The following is a 26,312-nucleotide window of genomic DNA, read 5'->3' on the forward strand; positions in this document are numbered from 1 at the left end:
CCATGCTTGCTCTGGCTAATGAGTATCAGGATCCATGGGCAATTGGATCGTTGTCTCTCTAGTCATTGGACGCTGCATGGAGTCGGGGTCTAACAATAAGGATTTCCCAGCATCAGCCCCATCACCATGAAGCTGACACTGGGAGATAAGAATCTCCTGGGCCCCTACTCCCCAATAGTAATGGCAAACTGGGGGCTGGGAGATGAGGACCTTCCAGCCCCTGCTCCCCAACCATAATCTTGGAGTGGGGGGCTTTGAACTCCTTGCTACAGGAGCAGGGGGATATAGTCCCTGCCTAAGCTCTGGTGGTGAAGCCTATCCCAGGAGCAGGCAGCTCCTGAGGGTAGGCTCCTGCCCTCTGATGGCTGGCTGACTAGGAACAGATTTGCTTCCCATCAGGCCTCTACATGAACACTACTGTGCAGTAACTAATTGCAAGTAAATATGCTACTTGCATTTCCAGGTAGCAAATTTACTCATGATTAGCAGTTTACTGCTCAGTAAGCATGTGCACGTGTAGACGTACATGCTTACTGTACAGTAAAGTATGCTACTGTGCAGTAAAGTGTCTTGTTTAGATGTACCCACTGGGCTCCTTTTGCCCTCAAATTGTACATAATACTCATTCTCAAATTATAAAAACTGAAAGAACCAAGCCACAAACCAATATATTTGAAAATAACAAATGAAGCTAGTATATTGCAAAAAAGAAATCACTATAAAAGCTGGATAAATATGTGTAAAGCCAGGTATTACAGTAATGCTCTGGCTACCTAAAACAGGTCTGGGAATAAACCTACTTTTCCACACTTTCTTCCTGGATTACAGTTTTTTCACATTTCACACTGAAGTAGTGTGAGAAGTGTTTTATATTCCCACTGGACAAAATGAAGACAAAGAAATAAAGAAAAGAGAACCCCCGCAAAATCTGGAAACCAATAAAGGAACTGAAACTTTATTTTTTTGAAACATGAAGAGATATTTTAATTTTAAAGAAAACAAGTCTTCATTTTGGTTTTGAAGCTCACAAAAACTGCTAAACTTTTGGTCAAAACAAAAGTGTATTTGGTAGTATAAAATTGGGGTGACAGGAAATTGCATAGAACTTTTTTTTTCTTCTCTGACAATAGAGGAGAATTTAATGCTGCTGTACTGTGGAGAGGATGATGGGTAGATTTTCCAGAGGCACTGGGAAAGAGCTGTTTGTGAACTGAGTGGTCTATTTTGGTGCATTATTGCTCTATAACAGGGGTGTGCATAATACAGCCCACGGGCTGGATCCATCCCACAGAGGGACTTTGTCCAGCCTGTGGCAGGTCCCTCAGTCCTGCCTGGTCCAGACACTATGCAGCACATCCTGATGACCCCTTGGCAAGCAATGGTGCTGCTGCTGAACTACCTTTTTAGGCAGCCCAGGCAGTGGCAGCTCTTTTCAGCTGCTGCTGCTGCTGCTGGCCTCAGCCCCATGGTACTGCCACGTGCACAGCCCCAACCCTCGCTCAACCTGCTCCCACTCTAGACTTGGTCCAGTGGAATGGACCAGCTCCACACCATCTGGAACCCATGTGCACATCCTTGGCCCTGGCCCACCCTGCACCTGCTCTGGACTCAGTTGCCTGCCCATACTGAGAAGCAGCAGCAGCTGGGCAGAAGTTGCTGCTTGGCGTGGGGGAAAAGCGGCTCCTCCCCCTTGTTGCTGCTGGGCCAATCTTGCTGCAACCACCCGGAGCCTGTGACCAGGCTGCCCTGTGGCTCCTCTGCACTTCCACTGCTCAGAGGTGGTGGGGATGGCAGCAGAGAGCAGCTGCAAGACAGCCTGGGCACAGGCTTCAGACAGCTGCAGCAAGATGGGCTTGGGGTGGTGAGGGGGAGAGGCTGCTTTTCCCTTGCACTGAGCAGCAGCTTCTGCCTGGCCACTGCTGCTGCTCAGTGTGGGTGGGTGGTTGAGCGGAGGCACAGGGTAGGCCAACTTTGGGGCTGTGCACATGGGTTCTGGCTGGTGCTCTCTGGCTGGGGTGAGTCCAGAGTGGGTGGACCGGGGTCAGGGCTGGGACTGTGTGCTGTTGGTGGTGGCACATGGGCTCTGGGCTGTTGCAGAGTGGGGGTGGTGTAGTAGTGACCAGCTCGTGCCAATTCCCCAGAACTGCCTATGTGGCCCATATAGCCCAAATAACTGCTTGTCCCTGCTCTATAGAATAATACTTGGGGAAGGGAGAAGAACTGAAGGACCTGGCTTGCATGAGGAATCTTTGCTTGTTTTGGACTTTCATGGCGTGGTGATGGGAAGCAAATGCAGCATTAGGAAATGAAGGCTTCTAGGAAAATAAAAGATAGGGAAACTGGACAACACCGGCAGTGCTGTGTCCTCCTTTGTTGTCAAGGAATGCATGTTTGTTGAACTATGGGCATGTAACATGTCAGTGTGCCAGTGGCAACTGAATAGTGCAAGAACCTGGGGGCAAAATGAGGCATCCCCTGTGCCTTTTATTACCATCTTAATATTACATGGAACTGAGCTATAAGAAACTATTGTATCCTGAAGCCTAGAACCCCTTCCTGATCTGAGCCGCAGTAGTTTTACAAGGGTAGAATCCCTTAGATATCACTGATGATTTGCCCAAGTATTACACAGAGCAGATTTAAGGCCTCAGCATTGTACAGATATACACTGGATATGCTCATCGGCCAACCAGGGAACTTACTCACTTAGTCAAAGATCCTGTCTAGGAAGTTAAATAATTTTATCCTGGGAGTGTTCATTCTTACTTGGAACACTTTTCTGATTGTGAACACCTTGCTTTAATTTAAGATGCACCATTCCTTGTTGTTTTTTGGTTTTAATTGACAAAGGATACAAATGAACTATTAGAAAATCCTAGGAAACTATTAAAAGAAAATTGCTAAGCACTGAGTGCAGTTGTGCTGATCCTTTTGGTGTTTCAGAGGTAACCCAGTAATGGCACATAGGAGGGTTAGCAGGACAGTCAAGACGGAAAGCACCAAGACAAAAATGATATTTTAAGTAAAATAGTGCTGTCCTAGGAAGCAGAAGCTGACTTCTGATTGCTCTTTCTGTTTCCATGAGTTTCCCTCATGTTTGTTTAGCTTATTAGGATACAGCAGAACATTCAGATTCAGATTAATTTGATCTGAGAGTCATGCTGCGAATCCACTTGAGAAGCAACTGTACAACAGCCTTATTCATGTTTGGAATAGAGATGGCAAGGTAGACGGAGTAATCCATCTGAGATTTGTGGCAGCATCTTCCTTTTTCCTGGATCCTGGAGAGGATCCAGGATTCTACGTAGGGTTCCCTGGGAAAAAATAATTTAGCCTTAACATATTAACTTATATTATCTTTTTGCCCACACTGTGACAGTTGCCAGCTGCAGAGCCCCATGACACAGGTCTATTCCATTCTACCACAGTGTTAATGACTCATTTGTATATACATTTTCCTTTCCTATTTCATGCATGTTATAGAGTCATACAGAAGTAGGGCTGGAAGGGACCTCCAGGGGTCATTTAGTTCAACCTCCTGCCTGAGGCAGGAACCTCCTCATCCAAACCATCCTACATGAACCACAATCTATTCTAAACTTTATATAGAACTATGTTCATTTACCCCTTTTTACAATTCTTGTTCTCTATGCTTAGACCATGAGCAGGATAGACTGGAATATTGAGCATTCTCTAGCATGGCTAATCACTGCCAAATTCTGTCTCATCATTTGTGCTTGTTTAGTAATTCCCAAACACAGGTATTGTAATTGACAAAACACATTTTACCTAAGGGTTCTAAAGAACTTCACGAGATTAATAATCTTTACATTTCTCCTGTAAGGGAGAAAAATAGTAGCATGTCCACAATAAAAATAGGCAATTTGCAGATAAATGACTTATGTGAGATATTTTCACAAGTAAACCTATAGAAAATTATACCATGAAAGCTGTGCACAAATGAACAGGCTGTGCAGTTAAAAAGCGGACATGAGGATGAGAAAGCATGGGGATAAATTTGCCACTGTTGGGTCATGTCGGCATTTGCTCTAAAAGTTTGTTTGATTAAAGTTTTACAGCAGGGCTGTGATACAGACAGCCTATGGGCTGGATCCAACCTGCAGAGCCCAGCTACCCAGTCTCCAGTGCTGCGCCCAGGTCCTAGGTGGCCCACATAGGGCATAGTATGTATCAGACAGCGCCTGTGAACAGGGCCTGGGATGTATGCCACACATAACACCTACTCTAGCCACTCTTAGACTGCACTGCACATAGAGAGGCACATGTGGCCTGGATCTGGGCTGCATGCTGCACATGGTGCCACAGCCAGCAGCTCCAAAATCGCAACACATATGGCTCCAACTCTGGCCTCTCTGGGATCCTCTGTGCAAGCAGCATGGATCCCAGACTGGTTGGAGCAGGGGCAGGATCCACTATGGTGGGGGATGGGGAAAAGTGTCTGTGGGCCAGTCCAGCCTGTGGACCAGCCCTGTGCTACTCCTCTGGCCCACAGGGCTGGAAGGGATTTACCCCCTGTGCCTGCTTGATCTCAAACATCCATTCGCGTGCTGCCTTGGCTCGAGTGACGGATGTGCCAATGCTTTGTGCGGCCCCTGAGGTGGCCTAGGTGGCCACCCCCAAACTCTCCTGCCACCACTTTGAATGTACTATCATTGGATGGGGGGTGAGCCACTGGAGGTCCCTCAGGGGTGGGTACTCTGCTTGATTGCCATTTGTGGGGCTCCACCTCCCCTACACCCCAGCCTTATGCTAACCTCTGGTGGGACACCAGGCCTTGAGCCAGCCGTCCCTTTGGTGTAGATATTTCTTTGGTCTCGATATCTCCCTCGGGTTTTATACCCTGAGCATTTACGCCTGATTTGGCCCATGGGCCTACTAGTTACACTGATTGGGTCTCTACCCCTTCTGTGGTGGGGCAGTACACTATGGTAACCAAGGAAAAGGGGAAACAAAAAAAGGAAGGAAGCTGCAATGCTGGCTCTCCCCGGCTACACTCACTTCCCTATGCAAAGACCTTCCAAGACTAAAAGGCTCAATTCATAAGGCCTGCATATCTTGTCACCACCCCAAAAAGGGGAAAAGAAAAACAAACAAAACAAACTAAGGATCTGGGTGGCCTGTTGGACTGTTCCAATGGCCCCACTGTCAAGATTCGATGGGGTCCCCTTGATGCCTCTCCTAGGGAGTTTCTTCACCTCTGCTACCACCAATCCATCTCCTGTACCCAGTACCTGGGAGTATTCAGGGAGATGACCCATCATTTTCCCTGGGTCTACTGTGGCCCCTTCTTCTGGGCCATTGCTCCTTTCAAATTGCTGAGTGCAGCTTGCGGTGCTGCTCTCCCTTGGTGTTTCCTGAGGTGTCCCACCCCCCGCGTCCCTCAGTCCTCAGGACTTGAGTTGTCCATTGCTCAAGCAGGGAGACCCTGCCATCTCCACTGCTGCTTCCTGCCCGGATTTTTCCTGACTGTACCGGCACCAGCCACCGCTGGTGTGGAGAGCTTCCACTGTCTCTCCTGCTCTCCCTGCTTCTCCTGCAGCATTCCTTCTTATTTCCGCAGGCTGGTGATTGCCCATGACATCACTGGCTGGCTTCAGCTGGATAAAGGCATGGCTTCTAACCCATGCAGGCTCTACTCCTCATTCCTGTGGCATTGTGCGTCCTGTTGCAGGTGAGTAGTTTTCTTGTTTTTTGTTTTTATGTGTGGTTCCCATCCCATGGTGCCCCCAGGGTGCAGCTTGGGGCTCTTGTGCCTGAATGCCCCTGGGGCACCCCCCTGTTTTACAGGTTAATTTGTTCATGTGTTCAGGGCCTCTGTTTCCCATGGGTAGAGTTACCTAACACTTATACCCATTGTCTACTTGTTTAACTTACTTCATGGCTTGTAACAGCTGAACATTCTATATTTAAATGTTTAACTTTACCACTGATGATAACAAAAAAGGCAATGTGGTGGTAAGAAGCCCCCACAGGCACCAAGGATGTCAGGGGCAAACTTGGGCATTCCTTGGGGGAGCAAGCAGGCACCCTGTACCCTGGCAAACTTACCGCCGGGACAGGTGGGAGAGGAGCAGGAGCCACACGAGCCTGCGTTGCGCCGGCTCTTCAAGTGGCTGTTTCATGGGTGGGGTGGCAGCCAGTTGATTGTGGCAGCTGATGCCACCACCATGGGAAATTTAAAAACTCTGTTGGAAGCCAGCAGAAGGGAGGAGGAAGCCAGCTGGGAGCACGCTGGGCAGGCGGGGACTCCAGAGGCTGGTTGTGGTGGCCCGGAAGACACTGACCCATGGCAAAAGACGGGGAGCAGGGTCAGGTATTAGGCTGGGGACAGACAATCCCCAGCCCCTCACTTTTGGAGATTTACAGAGGCATCTCTCTTGGGAGGGAGGATGCCAGACGCCTGGGACTCAACCCTTTGGGATCAGGGACTGAGGCTTCAGAGGTATCAACATCCAGGCGATGGGCTGGGTCATCAAAGCTGATGCCAGACCCCATAGTAAGGGCCCTTATGGAGATTGAGCAATGAGTGGAATACCCGAGAGGTTGGCGAGTGGATGGGGTGTAAGGAAGGCAGAGCCCTGAGGAACACTGCAGCACACTTGTGAGTACCCCATCTTTGGGTCAATAGGGGAAGAGAACACTATTGAACCCCTCCTTCTCTTCAGATACTAACAAGTTGTGGCAGGAAAGTCGGGGGACCCTGACCAAAGGGGCAGTGTTGTACTTACAGTGCCCACTAGAGGCATGACAGGCTGACTTTTCACACCTTACCCCTATAGAATTATTCCATCCATTAAATTCAACTGCATAGAACCCACAAATTTTCTTTTGCTCAGTTTTATTGCATTACGTCTAGCTATATATTCCCCTTGCACAATTACTATAATTATTTCCTCTTTCTGTGGTGTTTAAATACTCTTTGTACAGTTACCTTTCTCCCTGTTAATTATCATTTAGATAAGCTTAATATATTTAACTCTATTAATCTTTTCTCATCTATCAGTTCCTCTAGGCACTTCAATAATTTTTGCTGCCCTTCTCTGAATTTCCTTCCATTTGACTTATTAAACCTTTGGTTGCCTCCTTCCTGCTTAGTTCTTGCTTAGTTCAGTGACCTTTCTGCACAAGAAGACAATACCAAATTCATAGCTCAGGAATATCCTGACAATGAAGAATAACAGCAAATACTAAATTACATCTACATTATCCAACAGGAATAAATGAAATAAGTTGATAGGGAAGGTCAACAGGAGCTTGTTGTAGATCTGAAGAAGCTGCAAGTTATTCTATTAATATTCATATGTAACACCTACTGATGCTCCTGAGAGTTGTGTGGTTGTATAACATAGGGAAGAAATGACCCCTGAGCTTACCAGCTGGTGGTACACTGAGGGGGTGCTAAAGATTTCACACAGCAGGAAAGAAATTAAGTATCCCCCATGTGTTACCATCACTTGTCAACCAGTTGAGAAGTTTTAGTGATGGAAAATACATGTCTAGAAAGTTATTCAAAGTTACATGGGAAATGTTACCACAAATATCCTAAAGGCGTTAAAAATGGGAGAAATGTCTCACTTAGGAAATATTGCGATTCAATAGTAAATTAACAAGCTAAAATTGACTGTATCTGGAAATATAAGTTTGAATCATAAGGGACCTTTTTGAAAAAAAAGGGGGGAGCAGGCCCCAAAATGGTCACTTCTAGTTTTAGAAAACAAAAATATGAAAATTTCAATTACTATATCCATTCTTTAAAAAAAAAGAAAGAAAAGCTTCATTGGCAATAAGGTATAAAGCAACTAGAACTGTGAGGGCTTACTTGATGCTTTCACTGGCCATGTCTACATGAGACACTGACTGCACAGTAGCTCATTACTATTTTGCAGTAGCATCACATAGCATGAAGTGTGATATGATGCTACTGCACAGTAGTAATGAGCTACTGCAGTCAGCATCATCTAAAGCCATGCAGCAGTGCTACTGCACAATAACCCCTGTTATTTAGTCATTTAGTACTTGGTATTTTTTTCTGTGAAAAAGTTCACCAAAGTAATATTTTTGTCATAGAGGGGAAGTATCACCTCCCCGGACCTGTATGTCATGCACCTGCTAATGCATGATAAAGTGCAGTTAGGTTTACTGATTGCTTCATCACATTGACGACTCACATTCATCTTGGTGTCAACAATGACTCTGAGATTCCTTTCCACTGCTGTGCGGCTGAGAAGGTCTTCCCCCAGTCTGCAAGCGTGCTGGTGATTCCTTCTCCCTCGGTGCAGCACCTTGCACTTGTCCTTGTCCTGCATCCTATTCTGCCCAGATTTTTTGTAAAATATTTTGTAACAGATTTTTTGTAAAATCTGTCATGTCTGGTAAGCAGACACGATAGACATTATTCACAATCAGAAGGCAATGACAGTAGTATTAAAAAAAACCCTAGAAGAAATGACATACTCACAGGGGGCATCTACACATTGTAACCTTCTGTGCCTCTCCCCACAAGTGTCACATGCCTGGATTTCTTTCAAACCTCGCCGTTGCCTTCTGTGTTGCACGGCCAGGCTACTGGGAGCGGCTTTGGGTCAGCTCCCCAGGGGTCTCTCCTGCCATGTCTTTGATGGTGATTGGTTTTCTAGCGGGAGGATGGTGTCTGGTCCCGTCTCCCCTGGTACTCCCCCTTGGTTGTCCTCATGGCTATTACTCCTCAGGGCTCACCTCCCCTACACCCCGCCTAATGCCAGCTGTGATGTCCATTGGGGCCGGTTTTTGGCCCTCACTAACTCTTGGTTACTTAGGGGCTGCAGCTGTGGGCTACAGGTGGTACTTGCACAGAGCGTCTCCCGCTGCACTTTGGCGTCTCCCAGTTCACATGGTGCCTGACTCTGCTCGGGCCTTGGGACCCCTCGTTCCGTCGTTCTCTCCCTGGGTTTGGTACCTGTTGTCTGGCATCCATGTTTGTCGCTGCTGTTGCTGGTCTCCGCCCATGCCGGGCTTGTAAGCGGCTTCTTGGGCCCTCACTGGCCTGATTTGCCTTCTGTGCTTCCCCTTCTGGGGCACCACCACATTTCCTCCTCTGCAGGATCCGCTGCACTCTCTGGCCTCTCTGGGTTGGCTGGGGACACTACTTCCGGTCCCCCCCCTTCCTTCCTGCCAGGCCTTTTATCCTGGCACTGGGTGGCCACCTGACCAATCACTCCTAGCACGCTTTTACAAAGCATGCTCAAACAGACGCAGGAGCCATTTCTGGCTCCTCCCAGCTCCGCTGCAGGTTTTCCTTTTGATCTTCATTTCAATTTCACTGTTGCTGGCTGCTGAAGCAGCATCCTGCTGCCTTTCTCCTGCCTCCGGTAAGTTTCCTCCACACACCCCACTATTTAAGTTGCCTTGGGGCATTTCATCGTCCATTCCTTTCCTTTCAATGCACCTCAGTAGAAAATTAGCAACGTGATTAGCTGACCCTGGTCGATATCTTACTTTGAACTTAAATGGCTGTAGTGACAATGCCCATTGGGTTATCCGGGCATTGTCATGATTAAACTTACTCAGCCATTGTAGGGGTGCATGATCAGTAACCAGGTTGAACTCTCATCCCATTAAGTAATATCTAAAATAGTTCACTGCCCACTTTATGGCTAGGTACTCCCTTTCAATGGTGGAACACCTTATTTCCGCACCATTTAACTTTTAGCTAGCATAGGCGATCAGGTGATCTACCCCCCCTTTTTCCTGGCAAAGCACTGCCTCTATGGCTGTCTTGGAGGTGTCAGTCTGTAGAATGAAAGTTTTTGAGAAGTTGGGTGTTATGATGACTACCTCACTACACAAATCTTTTTTGACATCTTCAAACCCTTTCTCCATCTCAGGTATCCACTTTATAGGGCCCTGTACCTTATAGCCCCTTATAGCCTCTGTTAGTGCTATGGTTTTCTCCACAAAGTGGGGAATGAATCGCCTAAAATAGTTAGCTAGTCCTAGGAAAGCCCGCATCTGTCACTTTGTCTGTGGAGGCGGGTATCTTTTTATTGTATCTATCTTACTAGCAAGAGGGTGTATCTTACCTTGCCCTACTCTAAATCCCAAGTAATTTGTCTCTTGTATCCCAAAGGCACATTATTTTGGGTTAACTGTCAGGCCTACCTGGGGTATTTCTTGCAGCATCGCTCCTACATGGCATAAGTACTGTTCCCATGTCTGCAAATAAATTACTATTTCATCAATGTATGCAGTTGCATAGATCATGTGTGAGGCTAGGATGAAGTCCATCATCCATTGAAGGGTTGCAGCAGCCCCGTGTAGGCTGAAGGGGCATCCATGTGAACTCAAACAGCCCCCAAGGGGTGCTGAAGGCTGTCTTTGTCTGGTCTCTTCCTGCCACAGGGATTTGCCAGTAATCCTTTGCCATGTCAACAGTGGAGACGTATCAAGCCTGCCCTATCCGCTCTAGGAATTCTTCTACATGTGGCATGGGGAAAGCATCGAAGTTGGCAACCTCATTAACCTTCTGAAAATCAATGCATAGTCGGAGCGTACCGTCACTCTTTGGCACTATTACCATTGAACTGCACCAGGAACTACACAATGGCATGATGATCCCCTTGGGTCAGCATCTTTCATAGTTTCTTCCGGACCTTCTCTTGCCAGTGATGGGGATAGGCCTCCACCTTTCTTGTATGATGACCTCCTTCAGTGTATGTATCTTGTGTTGTATCCCTTGGGCTCAGCTAGGCCTCTCAGCGAATACTCCATGGAACTTCGCCACCATCCTTCCCAACTGGTCTCGCTGTTGGGCATTGAGTTCTGATCTGTACATTGGTTGACTGCCTGGTTCTGGCCCTTCTGGTAGCTCTTCTGCCTCGGGCCCTAGGTCCTCCTGGGCGTCTTCTGGGTTCAGCAGCCAGCCTTCTGGCTTTTGCTATGCCCTCAATAAGTTGACATGGTAAATTTGCTGTTCTTTTCTATGTCTGGGGCAATGGACTTCATGGTCTATTGGGCCAGCCTGCTGCACAATTTTGAATGGGCCTTGCCACCACGTCAGCAACTTGTTGGTGGTAGTGGGAAGCAGTATGAGGACCTTATCCCCAACACAGAAGTCTCATGCATGGGCCCCTTTGTCGTACCCACATTGCTGCTTCAGCTGGGCCTTGGCCAAATGTTCCTGGGCCAGCTGCCTCACTTTCATTAACCGCTCTAGCATTTCCTGTTGGTAGCAATGTAACCCAACTTTGGGCCATCCCACGCTTTCTCATTCCTCTCTTACCCCTTGCAACAGCCCCCAGAGCTTGTGGCTGTATATCAACTCCAATGGGGACAGCTGCATGGATGCCTGTGGGGCATCCCTCAGTGTGAAGAAGAGGTGTATTAGGATGAAATCCCACCTCCTCGGTTCATCCTGGGCACATCACCAAAATAGGTGTTTAATAGTGCCATTTAGGTGTTCTACCAGCCCATTGGTCTGTGGGGTGGTAGACCGAGGTATGGAGTTGCCGTATCTTCAACAGCTGACACATGGTCCAGATGACCCAAGACATAAAGTTTGTCCCCTGGTCCATGATTATCTTTCTTGGAACTCCCACCTGTGACACCCATTTTAATAATTCTTCCACAATCCGGGGGCCTATCACTGATCGCAGTGGTATAGCATCTAGGTAGTGTGTAGCATAGTCAATGATGACTAATATATATTGTTGCCTGGCACTACTCTTGGTTAAAGGCCCCACCACATCTAGTGCTATCTGATTGAAGGGTACCTCAATGAGGGGCATCGGTTGCAACAGTGACCGGAGGGGTGTCTCTCCTGGACGTTCTGACACTCCAGGCAGGCCTTACAGCGCTGCATAATCTTATCCCTCATCCCTGGCCAGAAAAACCACTGCCTCACTCTGGTAACTGTCTTGTCTGCCCTGAGATGGCCACCCATCAGGCTGGCATGTGCCAACCTCCATACCTTCTCATGGAGTCTCCTAGGGACTACTAGCTGTTGAGTCCACTCCCCCCAGACTGGGCATTTTGTCACCTGGTATAACAAACCCTGTTGTATCCAAAAACAAGTGTCACTTACGTCCCTCCCAGGCCATGTGGTCTCTTCTTCCACCTAGGCCACCTCCGTCTCCCGGATCCTCTGTAGTTCACTGTCCTCTTGGGCCGTATGTAAGTGCATGTCCTCGGCACTTGTCCTGAGGCTAACCCACTCTTCCTCGTTGGATAAATCGGAATCCTCTTCCGCTATCCAACCTTCCCTTCGGGGCCATCTTCCCTGTCTTAGTTCTTCCATATGCACTTTTTCTGATACTTCATAGAGGGGTGGCCATTCCCGCCCCACAATAATCTGCCCATCCAATTGTGGGGCCAGACAGATGCATAATCTGCCCTTGTGACTGGCGAGCCACACGTCCACAGCCCATGTCCAGCATAGCCCATAGTGGCTTGCCTGCCACCCATGCTGTCACCATCGGGTGGTTTCATCCCTCTACCTCTTGGCCACGCCCGAAGCTACAGTCCATTTCCTTGACAGGTTCATGGGTCTTATGGTGCTCCTTCAACCCCATCGCCTCTCTGGTGGGTCTCCACTTCTCTGGGGCCCCTAAGGCACATTCCCAAGATATGTACCCCATCTTACCACACTGGTAACTTATAATTCCTCACCTGCTATAGTGTACAGGCCCCTGTCTGGGCTCATCTTCCCTCTTAGGAGTTGCCCCCATATTTCTGTAACTCTTTTCCCACAGTGGTTCCCCTTCTGAGGCAGCAAAAGTCTCTGCAACCCTTAAGGCTTCAGTGGCCATCTGAGGAAGGTGCTGGCACACCCATAGCTGGGTGTCCTCATCCAGGTCCTTCACAAATTGTTCCAGTAGGATCGGGTCAGCTAGGGCCGCTCGATTGACCTTTCCTGGTGGCATCCATTTATCTAAGAGATCTTTCAATAACTGCATCAAGTTTTGGGGCCTGTGGTCTTCCTTGCTCTTTTGGGCCCAGAACAGCCTGTGCTAGTGGTCTGGGGTGAGTTCCAACTGTTGTAATATAGCCGCCTTGAGTTTTTCGTAGTCGTAAGCCTCTTCCCATGGCAAGGCCCTATAAGTGGCTTGTGCCTTGCCCACTACTAGGGACCTGAGCTGGCTAGCTCATTGCAACCAGTCCAGCCTGGCCTGGATTGCTGTCATCTCAAATGATTCAACGTAGGCCTCTATGTCATCCTCTAACATCATAAAATGCATTCAGAAAGCGGCTCAGTTTTGGCGCATACATTCCTGTTGTTGAATGGCTTGTTGCTGCTGGACCTCAAGCAGTTTTGATACTGCATGCAATGTCTGGCCTAACAACTCGATCTGGGGGTTTAAGTTCACCTCCATAATCATATTAGCCTCCAGGGTTTCCCTGGCTCCATCATTCCTAGCCAATGCACCAAGCTGTAACCTTCTGTGCCTCTCTTCCTGAGTGTCACGCATCTGGGTTTCTTTCAAACCTTGCTGTCACTTTCTGGGCTGCACTGCCAGGCTACTGGGAGCAGCCTTGGGTCAGCTCGTCAGAGGTCTTGTCTGCCATGTCTTTGATGGTGATTGGTTTTCTAGTGGGAGGATGATGTCTGGTCCCCTCTCTCCTGGTACTCCCCCTTGGTTATCCTCACGGCTATTACTCCTCAGGGCTCCACCTCCCCTACACCCCTACACCCCTACACACTCAGGTAGGCTCTGGAGCGGTGAGAGACGCGCGGGTGAAGCCCGCTGCACCCCCACTCCCCTGAAGCCCCCCAGACACCCCCCCAGCAGCCACCGAGCCCCCTGCCGACCCCCAGCACAGCTGGAGGTAAGCGGGCTTGTGGTGGGAAGGGGTTAACTCCTCACTTGCTGGGAGGAGGCCGCTGCCTGGTGCCGGGCCGGGTCAAGCCCCCGCCCAGGCCCCTACTTGGCGCAGCCCCCCAGGGAAAGAGGAGTGAAGGAGGGGATACTCACGAGTCCCCCTCCTGTAGGGCAGGGCCCCCCCAAATCCCGGGCAGGGTCCCCCTGGCCTGAGAAGCCAGCGTTCCCCGATGGAAGGCCCACGGTGCATGCGCATAGTTTAAAAGGGCCCACCAAACAGGGGGGGAAAAAAAACAAACCACACACTCAGGTAGGCTCTGGAGTGGTGAGAGACGTGCGGGTGAAGCCCGCTGTGCCCCCACTCCCCTGAAGCCCCCCAGACACCCCCTCAGCAGCCGCCGAGCCCCCTGCCGACCCCCAGCACAGCCGGAGGTAAGCGGGCTCGTGCTGGGAAGGGGTTAACTCCTTGCTTGCTGGGAGGAGGCTGCTGCCTGGTGCCGGGCCGGGTCAAGCCCCCGCCCAGGCCCCTACTTGGACCAGCCCCCCAGGGAGCCAGGCGACCGGAGCCACGCGAACAGGCTGCATAAACAGGCACTTGAGTTAGCGCAGAGTTCGCGCATGAGAGGGCGCGGGAGGGCACAAGACCCTGCCTGCGACCCCCCCCCAGCCATAGCCAGCCCCAGCCGTAGTCAGCCTATCAGAGGCATGACACGGATGGGCACGCGCCACACTAGGAGGGTCCCCTCGGGCTCTGAGGCCCCTCCACTGGGCACCTCAGAGACGGACGCCCAGACGGAGCCCATGGTTCCGGGCTCCACACAGACGGAGCCCCTGGCTCTTGGCTTCGGGGGCTGCCTGTCCCTTTTTCAGGCTCTGGGGCCTGGGAGCATGGCCACCTCCCCTTGCGGGGTCTGCTCCCTACTGGGGTCTCTGGTGTGCCAGCTGGAGGAGCTCCAGGCCACAGTCCAGAGACTGCGTGCCATCAGGGACTGTGAGCAGGAGATAGACTCCTACTGCCACTCCCTTCTCCCCCAGGAGCCGCAGGGGAGAGCTCCGTCTCCCTCCGTGACTAAGGAGGACTCTGGGACCTCCAGCTCTGCCCAGTCAGGGGCATGGACCAAGGTGGTCAAGGGCCCCAAGGCCCGCTGCACCAAGGCCCCTGCCCCGCCGGAGCTTAGCAACAGGTTTGCACCTCTTGCAGCCCCAGCAGAGCCCACGCAGTTGCCAGCTCCCGCAGGCAACCCAGGCTCGACCGCAGCTACTGGCCCCGCTCTCCCCAAGACAAAGCGTAAGGTGTTTGTTGTGGGAGACTCCATCCTGCGTGGGACTGAGGGGGCAATCTGCCGCCCCGACCCCTTAGCCCGGGAAGTCTTCTGCTTCCTGGGGGCCCGCATCCAAGACATTGCGGAGAGGATCCCGCAGCTCCTCCGGCCCACAGACCACTACCCCATGCTCCTTATTCATGTGGGCACCAATGACACGGCTCGGAGCACCCCCAGCCAGGTCATGAGGCGCTACAGGGAGTTGGGAGTGGGGCTTAGGAGTCTGGGAGCTCAGGTGGTGTTTTCGTCGATCCTCCCAGTCTCGGGCTATGGGCTGAGGAGGGAGAGGAGGATCCACGCAGTGAACCAAAGACTGCGGCGCTGGTGTTATCGGGAAGGCTTTGGCTTCCATGACCACAGCCCGCTCTTTGGAGAGAGAGAGGCAGCGAGCTGCTGGGAAGAGATGGCCTCCACCTCTCTCCCCTGGGGAGGAGGCTCTTCTCAGCCAGGCTGGCTGACCTGCTCCACCGGGCTTTAAACTAAGCCCGATGGGGGATGGGGGACTATTGCCCCTGCTGCCCACTGAACGGCCCTTGCAAAGCCAGCGGACGAAGCCACTTAAGGGGGCACTTAAGGGAGCTCACCCCTGCCCCAGCCCTGGCACAATCTGTGGGCAAGGCAAGAGCCCCCAAGGGCACACTTGCCTGCCTGTACACTAATGCCAGGAGCCTGGGCAACAAGCAGGACGAGCTCGTCCTCCTGCTCAGTGCAAAGAAATATGATGTCATTGGGATAACGGAGACCTGGTGGGACTCCACCCATCACTGGACCACGGGTATAGAGGGCTATACCCTATACAGGAGGGATTGTGTTGACAAAAGGGGCGGGGGTGTAGCTCTCTATGTGAAGGAAAGCTACAAGTCCCTGCAAGCTGATGTTGGCGACCGGCATGGACAGCTAGAGACCCTCTGGGTAAAAATTCGTGGGGAATTCGGCAAAGGGGACACAATGGTGGGAGTCTACTACAGACCTCCCACTCAAAGTCCCGAGCTTGACCAGGACTTTGCCCGGGAACTGACTGAAGCCGCTTGCTCCAGGACCTTGGTTGTCATGGGTGACTTCAATTACCCGGACATCTCGTGGGAAGATCACTCAGCTAAATCTGAGCGGGCGCAAAGCTTTCTCTCGTGCGTGGATGACCTCTACCTGACTCAAGAAGTCTATGGGCCAACGAGAGGCAAAGCGCTGCTTGACCTGGTACTGGCTACGGGGGACGACCTAATCGGCGACCTAGTGGTAGATGGGAAGTTGGGTGACAGCGACCATGAGCTGATCACCTTCACCATCCGCCGTAAAGCTGGCAAGTCAGTTAGCAACACAGAAGTCCTTGACTTCAGAAAAGCCGACTTTGATAAGCTCAAGAGGCTAGTCGGTCAGGCCCACAGGGACCATGACCCCAGGGAGATGGGAGTTCAAGAAGAGTGGTTGCTTCTCAAGGAAGCGATCCTCAGTGCACAAGCTAAATCTATTCCAACATGGAGGAAAGGCAGCAAGAAGGCACAGCAGCCCTCCTGGCTCTCCAGAGATGAGCAGACCTACTGTAGCTAAAAAGGAAAGCCTACAAAGGATGGAGGACGGGATTCACCTCCAAGGAGGATTACTCCGCGCTGGTCCGGTCCTGCAGGGAGCAAACCAGGAAAGCCAAGGCTGCAACTGAACTCCAACTAGCTTCAAGCATCAAGGACAACAAAAAGTCCTTTTTCAGATATGTGGGGAGCCGGAGGAAAAGCAAGGGCAATGTTGGACCCCTGCTAAACCAGATGGGGCAACTGACAACTGACGCCCAGGAAAAAGCCAACCTATTAAATAGGTACTTTGCGTCAGTCTTTCATCAGTCACATGGGATGCCCATGCCTGCTATGGGACAGGGAAATCTGGGTGAGGGGAATCCCCTACCCTCCATCAATGCTGACCTCGTGAAGGAACACCTTGAGAAGCTGGATACCTTCAAGTCAGCCGGCCCTGACAACCTGCACCCCAGGGTACTCAAGGAGCTGGCGAACGTCATAGCCCAGCCCCTGGCACGGATCTTTGAAAACTCCTGGCGCTCTGGTGTAGTGCCCGAAGACTGGAAGAAGGCCAATGTGGTGCCGATCTTCAAGAAAGGGAGGAGAGTGGATCCGGCTAACTACAGGCCCATTAGCCTGACTTCTATCCTGGGGAAGATCTTAGAAAAGTTTATTAAGGAGGCCAACCTTGAGGGATTGGCCCAGACTAACATTCTAAGGGACAGCCAGCACGGGTTTGTTGCGGGTAGGTCTTGTTTGACCAATCTCATTTCCTTCTATGACCAGGTGACCTATCACCTGGACAAGGGAGAAGAGATTGATGTTATATATCTTGACTTCAGAAAAGCTTTTGATCTGGTATCCCATGATCACCTCTTGGCCAAATTGCCCAGTTGTGGCCTTGGCTCCACCATGAACCACTGGCTGGGAAATTGGCTTCGTGGTCGGACCCAGAGGGTTGTGATTGATGGCAGTCACTGCCCTGTGACCAGTGGGGTCCCTCAAGGCTCTGTCCTGGGACCCATACTGTTCAACATCTTCATTAACGATGTGGACATTGGAGTTGGGAGTGGACTGGCCAAGTTCGCCGATGACACCAAACTTTGGGGCAAAGCATCCACGCCAGAGGACAGGCGCGTGATCCAGGCTGACCTGGACAAGCTCAGCAAATGGGCAGATGAGAACCTCATGGAGTTTAACACCGAAAAATGCAAGGTTCTCCACCTTGGGAGGAAAAACCTGCAGCACCCTTATAGGCTTGGCAGAGCTACTTTGGTTAGCACTACAGAAGAAAAAGACTTGGGGGTCATCATTGACCACAAGATGAACATGAGCCTCCAGTGCGATGCTGCAGCTAGTAAAGCGACCAAAATGCTGGCGTGCATCCATAGATGCTTCTCGAGCAAATCCCGGGACGTCATTCTCCCCTTGTACTCGGCCTTGGTGAGGCCACAGCTGGAGTACTGCATCCAGTTTTGGGCTCCACAATTCAAAAAGGATGTGGAGAAGCTTGAGAGAGTCCAGAGGAGAGCCACGCGCATGATCAGAGGTCACGAAAACAGATCTTACGATGACAGGCTGAGAGCCACGGGACTCTTTAGCCTGGAAAAGCGCAGGCTCAGGGGTGATCTGATGGCCACCTATAAGTTTATCAGGGGTGACCACCAGGATCTGGGGGAACATCTGTTCACCAGAGCGCCCCAAGGGATGATGAGGTCGAACGGTGACAAACTCCTGCAAGACCGTTTCAGGCTGGACATAAGGAAGAATTTCTTTACTGTCCGAGCCCCCAAGGTCTGGAACAGTCTGCCAGCGGAGGTGGTTCAAGCACCTACATTGAACACCTTCAAGAGTAAATTGGATGCTTATCTTGCTGGGATCCTATGACCCCAGCTGACTTCCTGCCCTTTGGGCAGGGGGCTGGACTCAATGATCTCCCGAGGTCTCTTCCAGCTCTAATGTCTATGAAATCTATGAAATCTATCTATGAAATCTATGAAATCTATGAAACCCTGCCTAATGCCAACTGTGATGTCCATCGGGACTGGTGTTCTGGCACTCACGGACTCTTGGTTACTTAGGGGCTGCAGCTGTGGGCTACAGGTGGTACTTGCACAGAGCGTCTACTGCCACCCTTCAGTGTCTCCTAGTTCACGTGGTGCCTGACACTGCCTGGGCCTCAGAACCCCTTGTTGTTGCATCATTCTTTCCCCAGGTTTAGTACCTGTTGTCCAGGTTCCAGCTCCGTCATCTCCACTGGTGTCCCAGTCACTGCTGTTGTTGGTATCCACCCACACCAGCCTTGTAAGCAACTCTTTGGGCCCTTGCTGGCCCAACTTGCCTTCCGTGCTTGCCCCTCTGGGGTGCCACCACGTTTCCTCCTCCACAGGATCCTCTGTGTTCTCTGGCCTCTCCGGGTCAGTTGGGGACACTACTTCTGGTCCCCCTGGCTTCCTTCCTGCTGGGCCTTTTATTCTGGTGCTGGGTGGCCATCCAGCCAATCATCCCTGCACGCTTTTACAAAGTATGCCCAAACAGATGCAGGAGCTGTTCCCAGCTCCTCCTGGCTCCACTGTGGGTTTTCCTTTTGATCTTCATTTCACTTTCACTGTTGCCGGCTGCCAGAGTGGTGTCCTGCTGGCTTTCTCCCACCTCCGCTAAGTTTCCTCCACACACATTCATTAATGTGCCTTAGATACTGTTCATTAGGGCTGTGTGAAGCTTCAGTCCCTGATTTGATTCAGTGGAGATTCAGCCTGATTTGGTGTCTGAATCTCTGAATCAAATCGAGGACCCTTTAATCTCTCTGAAATAAATCAGAACCCTCCGAACTGATTCAGAAAGATTTGGAAAGATTTGGAGATTCAGACATAGAGACAGTTTTAAATGTTTTTTATAGATGCCTCTAGGTAGCAGGGGCTTGTAATTGCTGTGATGCTTGGGCGCATGGAATGTCCCACAGAAGCATGGGGGGCTCCCCAGCGTGCTTGGCAGCAGACTCAGAAGTGGACCAGAAGCACTTCCAGTTCACTTCTGGGTCTACCAGGGAGGGTGCAGGAGAGGCTCCCCATACCCTCCCAGCTCAGCACTTGGTGTCTTCTGGGTCTGGAGAGAGTACCCGGCATCCCCCTGTGACCAATTGCTGAGCCAGGGAGGCAGGGGGGCCCCTCTGTATGCTCTCAGGCAGACCCGGAAGTGAACCAGAAGTACTTCCAGTCCACATCCAGGTTCACCACTGAGCATGTGGGCCCCCCCCAACTCCCATGGGATGCGCCATGTGCCCCAGCATTGCAGTGATCATGAGCCATGTGTGCTACCTCAAGGTATGTAGAAAAAACTTTTAAAGCTGTGTCTATGTCTGAATCACTGATTCTCCAAATCAGCGTTGAATCTTCAGATTCGGATTCAGCCAAATGGAATCAGGGACAGTGATCTAAATCACCAAATTTAATCACTGTTCCTGATTTGGGCTGAACCTGAATTGAATAGGGCCTGCTTTGCACACTCCTACTGCACATTTAGTTTAGTACTTCTATAATGAAGTGCTAACTAAATGCACAGTACCTAGAGTTACTGCACAGTAGCACTGGCAAATGGTTATTTAGTGATGTTTACTGTGCGTTAACCTAATAACACTGTGCAGTAGGCTATTAGCATGGTTTTTGCCATGACAGGCTACTGCGCCATGTTATTAGGCTAATGCGCAGTAAGCAACTTGTGTAGATGCACCCACCAACAAACAACCCCCTGTTTAAAGACCATTCTTAAGGTTGCCAAGTTAGGGGATAGTAGAAGGCAGGGTAAACTTGCACCTTCCTTTGGATAGTTTATAAGGTGTAAAATCTACCCTACCTTCCTCATGATTTCAGACTAACATGGCTAACTCTGCCTCTCTGCTTGAAGTTAGGGAATACCACAATTAAGACTGCATATGCAATTTTGATTTGCCTCCTTTATGTGCATTATGATACAATCTTTCATAATTTTTTTCTCCTCTGATGTGGTGCTGTATTGAAAGAGGCTTTATACACACCCCCTGTTAGTTAGAAGTTAGAAAGGGTGGAGTGAATAAGGCAGGGGATTCAGCAAAACATCAGTCTTAGAACAAAGATACTTCAATTCTGTTCTGGAGAACTGGATTGTATTCATACATGTGTCTTGCATTCCCTGTTTGGGAGCTGGGTGATTTTTTTTGGAGGGGGGAGGGGCCGGAATGAAGACTAAATTTGCTGGAAATGGATTTTCAGAAAGGTTAATGGATTTATGGAATCAGGGCAAATTCAGCAAACAAATTTAGCTGAAAAGAACTGGGAGAAGAATTTAGAAAATGTCAAAGCAGTTCATTTCAATATTTTTAAATGAGATATTTCACTTCAGAGGTGCTGCAATGTTGTGTTTTGATGTTTTAAGAATGAAACTTCTCAACTTTTCATTTTGAAGTGGCATGTTTTGTTTAAAAATTAACTAAGTTAAAAACATGAAAGTGAAAAGGAAAAGACTTTTTACATGAGCCAAATTGAAATTAAACATTTCAGTTTGTTTGGTGAAATGTTTAAGGCTGATGAGAAACATTTTTTCTTTCTTTTTCTTTCAGTACAGATTTAAAAAAAAAAATCAGTATCAGTTCGATCCAAACTATTTTTTCTTGATTTTCTTTTTGGATTGGCTACAAAATAAGAAAAAAAAGTCTCCTTAATCACTCACCCCTGTTACTAAGTGATGCTACATGAGTTGCTTAAATCAGTTTTTTTTTAAAAATCAGTGGTTACTAACTGTGTATTCCTTATTTTCTTGATGCCTGCCTTTACACCCTGGGATTTGATTTGCAGAAGTGTTGAAGTCAGTGAAAACCAGGGGTGGATCCAGGGAAGGTGCAGTGGTGCAGTCACATCCTCCTTTGATTCCTGGTCTACCCACCATTTAAAACCAGCTGCCTGGCAGTGGCAGCAGCATTTCTATTCACGCAGCAACGAGGGGGTCAGTCACTTGACTTCATTGTACATTATGTGGAAGAAATCAAACTTCATGTTGTGGTTGAATCAGAACTGACAGAACCAGCTTTTCTTTATTTAGGGCTATGCTGTGATCACTATGCTGTATGGAGAATTCCATACAGCCAGGGGAATCACCCACTTGTCTGTTTCAAAGGATTTCTCAGATTCTCTAAGATTACAAGCATATTTATATACTTAAGACAGAGAAAGAGAAAAAAAATACGACCTTGTACAGTAAATCACTGATCTTACACACACACAGACATACAGGCTGTTTACTTAAAGACGAGTGAAACATGCTTATAGAAATAGTTATCAGTTTCTGGTTTCTCAGACAGAAAAATAAACTTAACATCCGTACACAGGGTAATATATCAAGCCAAAACAATGCATGCAGGATTCCTTATCTCAGAACATTAAACTAAAATAAGCAGTATCAGCACCTCTGGTCTCTGTCTGTTTTCTTAGTCAAGTTAGGAGCTGGAAGCCCAACTAAATTTACTACCACTATTATAATCTACCTGATTCCTTCTAAACTCTTCATTCCACAGGTGTTAATAACCCTCTTCCCTTCTTCACTGGTCTTGATGTCCTATTAATCAAACTATCCTTTCTTTTGCAGTTCTGTTAGCTGTTCCTCTTAATGCAGCTCCTATTTCACAGCCCTGAAGATTGTTTTTAACTCTAGCTAAAAACATAAACTCAGGTGTGGAAATAACTTTCAGTGAAGCATTGGATACACTGTCACAATGCTTAAGGCTAGATTTTGTTTTGTGAATCTAAAAGAGAGATACATTTAATTCTAATTAAAACAGGACAAAAGAAACAACATCTTTTGATTACTTTTGCCTATTTTTTGTGATTTTTGATACATAATATATGATATCGCAAATTAATATGTATTCCAATGAAGTGGTACTTACTTTTGCTTTTATCATAAATTGAATAATATAGGCCTAGACCCCTAGCATCCTAGTAAAGCTTCCAGTGTCTTTTTACGTGGAGAAAAATGATGTTGTATGATGATACACCATGCTGTCTGCACCACCCTTTTCAAAATCCTAGATCCGCTCATGGTGCAAGCTAAGTTTTGAACATATTGCTGTATCTACAAGGTATCACATGGGCTATTGTGAAAACAAACACTTCAGTGTTTGTGGTACTGTAATGAATATCACCACAAAAAAAACTAGGAGAAAATGTCTTTAGATGAGTGAATAATGTGTAGTAAGGAAGGCATGGGGGAACACAGTGAACAGCAAGCTATTGAATAATTATTCATTAGGTGTGCAAAATGTTTTATACAGTGAAAGAAATAAGGGTTTCTATGAAAAAGACTACTAAGTGATAGTGTAATATTAAAGCAGCGTCATATGCACATACACAGCTGGGTTGAATTCAGATTCCACAGTCTAGCTCAGGGCTGTCCAACTCATTTAATTTGGTGGGCCAGATTTGGACCATGGGACTTCTGACAGGCCAGACAACACACTTCTGGTGGAGGGGTGAACAGCAGCAGTGTTACCCTCCATGTGCTGGTAGCACCCACCCCTGCTTGGTCCTCAGTCAGGAAATGCTATGGCAAGGTGAGCAGCAGTGGTGCCAGCTGCAGTGAGCTGGCCCTGCCAAGACAGCTGATCTGGCTGCTAGGGATTTAATACCACCACTGCTTGCACTGTTGTAGAATTTCTGGCTCTGTGACCTATGATTTAACCACAAGTTGAACATGTCTAGTCTAGCTTGATCAATATATCTCCTAATTTTTGAGTGTTTCACATTGCAACCTTAATGTATTTTTATGCAGTTAGTGTACATGTGTAATTTCCTAGGCTTTTTTTTAAAGGAAACTGAAAAACAGAATTCCCACCACATGACATTAAACTGATACCCAGATGGATCATCAGCTGGGATCCAGGTTTTCTGTTCACTGTGGAAAAACACAGATTTTCTCGTGTTCAGGAAAAAAATATTGAATTTTCTCTTTTTAAGGAGAAAAATTAAATCAACCCCCCAAAATTAATAGGTAGTTATAATTTATTTTATTATAGCGATTGAGGCACTGGTAGGCTTCCAAACTGCTTTACAATTGTAAATCTACCAAAAAAATTGTGTCCAACAGGTACCTACATATATTTTCATTTTAATTATGGGAAAACACAGATCTTGGGGGTTTTAATCAGAGAATTTGTAATTTTTAAACAGAAAACCAGGATTCCTGGTCATCATTAAAGCCGAAGGCCTGTAGATAACAATAAAGCTGTTTGTCCCTTTAGCTAACAGAATAAATGACAGCATTAGTAGGGTATAATTTTCCATGTGAACCAGAACTAGATAGGGAGGAGGCATTTACCCAGGGAGGTTCACAGACTCAGGTTTTTAGGATTCTTTTGCAGGATCTGGAAGACACATACCTGAGTGTGTATGCTGGCTCTTCTGTCCATTCACGCCAAAGCTTGAGTCCTTCTATTGTATCCCCTCCAACCTGTTTCTATGCCACTGTTGGCTTCTTATTCCTGTTCCATTCTCCTCACTCAAACAGTCCTAGTTTCCACTTCTCAGGCTTTTGATCCCAGTTCCACTTCTTATCCTAGTGACTTCTAGTTTTTCCCTCTAGACTTCCTGCCCAGTTCCTTGTTTTCCTTACTCCTAGTCCTGTTCTCCACTCAGCTATTTGCTCCCCCCTCATTCCCTGTCTGTGTTGGCTCCCATTTTCAGTCTTCCTTCCCAGAATTATCTTTCAAACTCTGTGTCCCCCAGCTTTTTGTGCAGATTACTTTTGCTAGCTAGGTTCTGTCTTCTCTCTTCAGCCAGGTTCCTTGTCATACTTGTGCGCTCTCTCTCTATGGTCTTCCCCCACTATTGGTTCTTTGTCCAAATTTCCTTGCGCTTCCAGTTTGTGTACCTACCATGTTCCTCATCCAGTCTCATTTTCCCCACCACTGGCCATATGTCTTTTCCCTGACTCCTCAGCATAGTCTCTTTGCCCAGCCAATCCCTATCTCTGTCCCCTACCAGCTTCCATTCCCAATCTCTTCCACAGGCCTCTTGGTCCCAATCTGTTCCCCTGGTACTTACACACAGTGGCTTAGTTTTGTTTGCATCCTACCTGTATCTGACTCAGAGGGCTTCCATCTTTCATGGAGCTTGGACGCCAGTGGGATGTACCACCATTGAGAGCATAGGGTCTTATGGGTAGTTCTCTTGTCCAGCTGTACCTAACACTGGAGAAACCATAATAAGGCAAGTCCAACTTCAACCCTGTAGCCCTGAGTTGAGTGGAGATGGTGAACAGTCAGACATGAAAGCTGGGTGGTTCTATGTTGACTTGACAAGGTGGTGAATGATCAGCACTAATCACTTTGAGGGGCTCTGGGAGAATGAACTCATTGGAAATTTTCCTGGTATAGTCTCTCCTGAGCATGGGCAAATTGCACATTTTTTTCAAAGGCTTAAAAAAATTGTCATTTGAACTATTAGTTAGGTTACCTGGTGTTTCATATTATAAGATAATTTTCAAGATGACAGCAAAACGTGTATTCCCGACAGAAAGACTCAGTCATATTTCACGTCCTTGTTCCAAGGCACAAGATTGCTATAGCTTTCCAAAGAAAAGATTGCTTTTTTTAACATTAAGAAACATTTTTATACCTCTCTTCTTGGAAGCAGGTAAATTATTTTGCCTATGATTAAAAAAAATCCTTCAACCTATGGCAGGCATCTGGCATAGGAAATTTCAGTCCAAATGGTTAAAGTATGATAAAATTGTAAGTAGCTGAAAATGGTCTTATTATGTGAAACATCAGGTAATAAGTGGTGCTTTTAACTCTACCTATCATAAAGAAGGATTACTGTAGTGCAACCCCAGTACACTGTTATGATATTTAATCTGTGCTGGAACATGAAAGGAGAATTATGGGTTTGTGTATTTGAATTATGAGGCCTGAAGATTAATCATGGGCAAATTAGCAATGTTTATTAGAAATAATTTTTACTTTCATCTGCCACTGTCATCCCCTCGTGCCACCATGCACTTACATTTATAATGTTCAAACAGGGTGTTAAATATTAAATTAGAAATTGACTCAATTGATTTACATACCAGAATGAATGTCCTGTATCTAATACTGAGAATGTTTGTTTTTGTTTCTGTGAACTCAGCTGCCACTTCTTCAGTAATTTCCCTCAGATAATATTCACGATATACATGTTCATTTCAATCATAAGGATTAACACATATCTATGTTGTTTGTCTTTTCAGTTAGAGTTACAAAATTAATCTTGTTTGTAGTTTCTTTTACCCTTTCAATATTTTTTGTCCTTTTTACGTATTATCATTTTTAGTTTTTAATTCTTGCTTAGGTTAAATGGATTTTTATCGGGGGATTTTGCTTGGGGTATGAATAAATACAACTTAATTCTTTGTCCATTAGAATGGATAAAGTCCATTTCTAGTATTTAGCTACCAGAATTTGTTTACTTTGGAATACACCTGAAAGTACTCCTAGCGTTCTGGCTGTATTCTCCCTTTTTCCCTTCTGTGACTACATGACAATATTCTTTGCACAGTTTGTCACTGATTTTGTTGTGACACTTCTTTAGCTGTAATGCAGATGCAAAGCCTACAGTCAGTATCTAAAAAATTAAGGTCCAGATTTTTCCCATTGTTATATTCAG

This window comes from Crocodylus siamensis, chromosome 4 (genome assembly GCF_052110815.1).
Source record: "Crocodylus siamensis isolate JL-2025a chromosome 4, ASM5211081v1, whole genome shotgun sequence".
Taxonomy (NCBI): domain Eukaryota; kingdom Metazoa; phylum Chordata; order Crocodylia; family Crocodylidae; genus Crocodylus; species Crocodylus siamensis.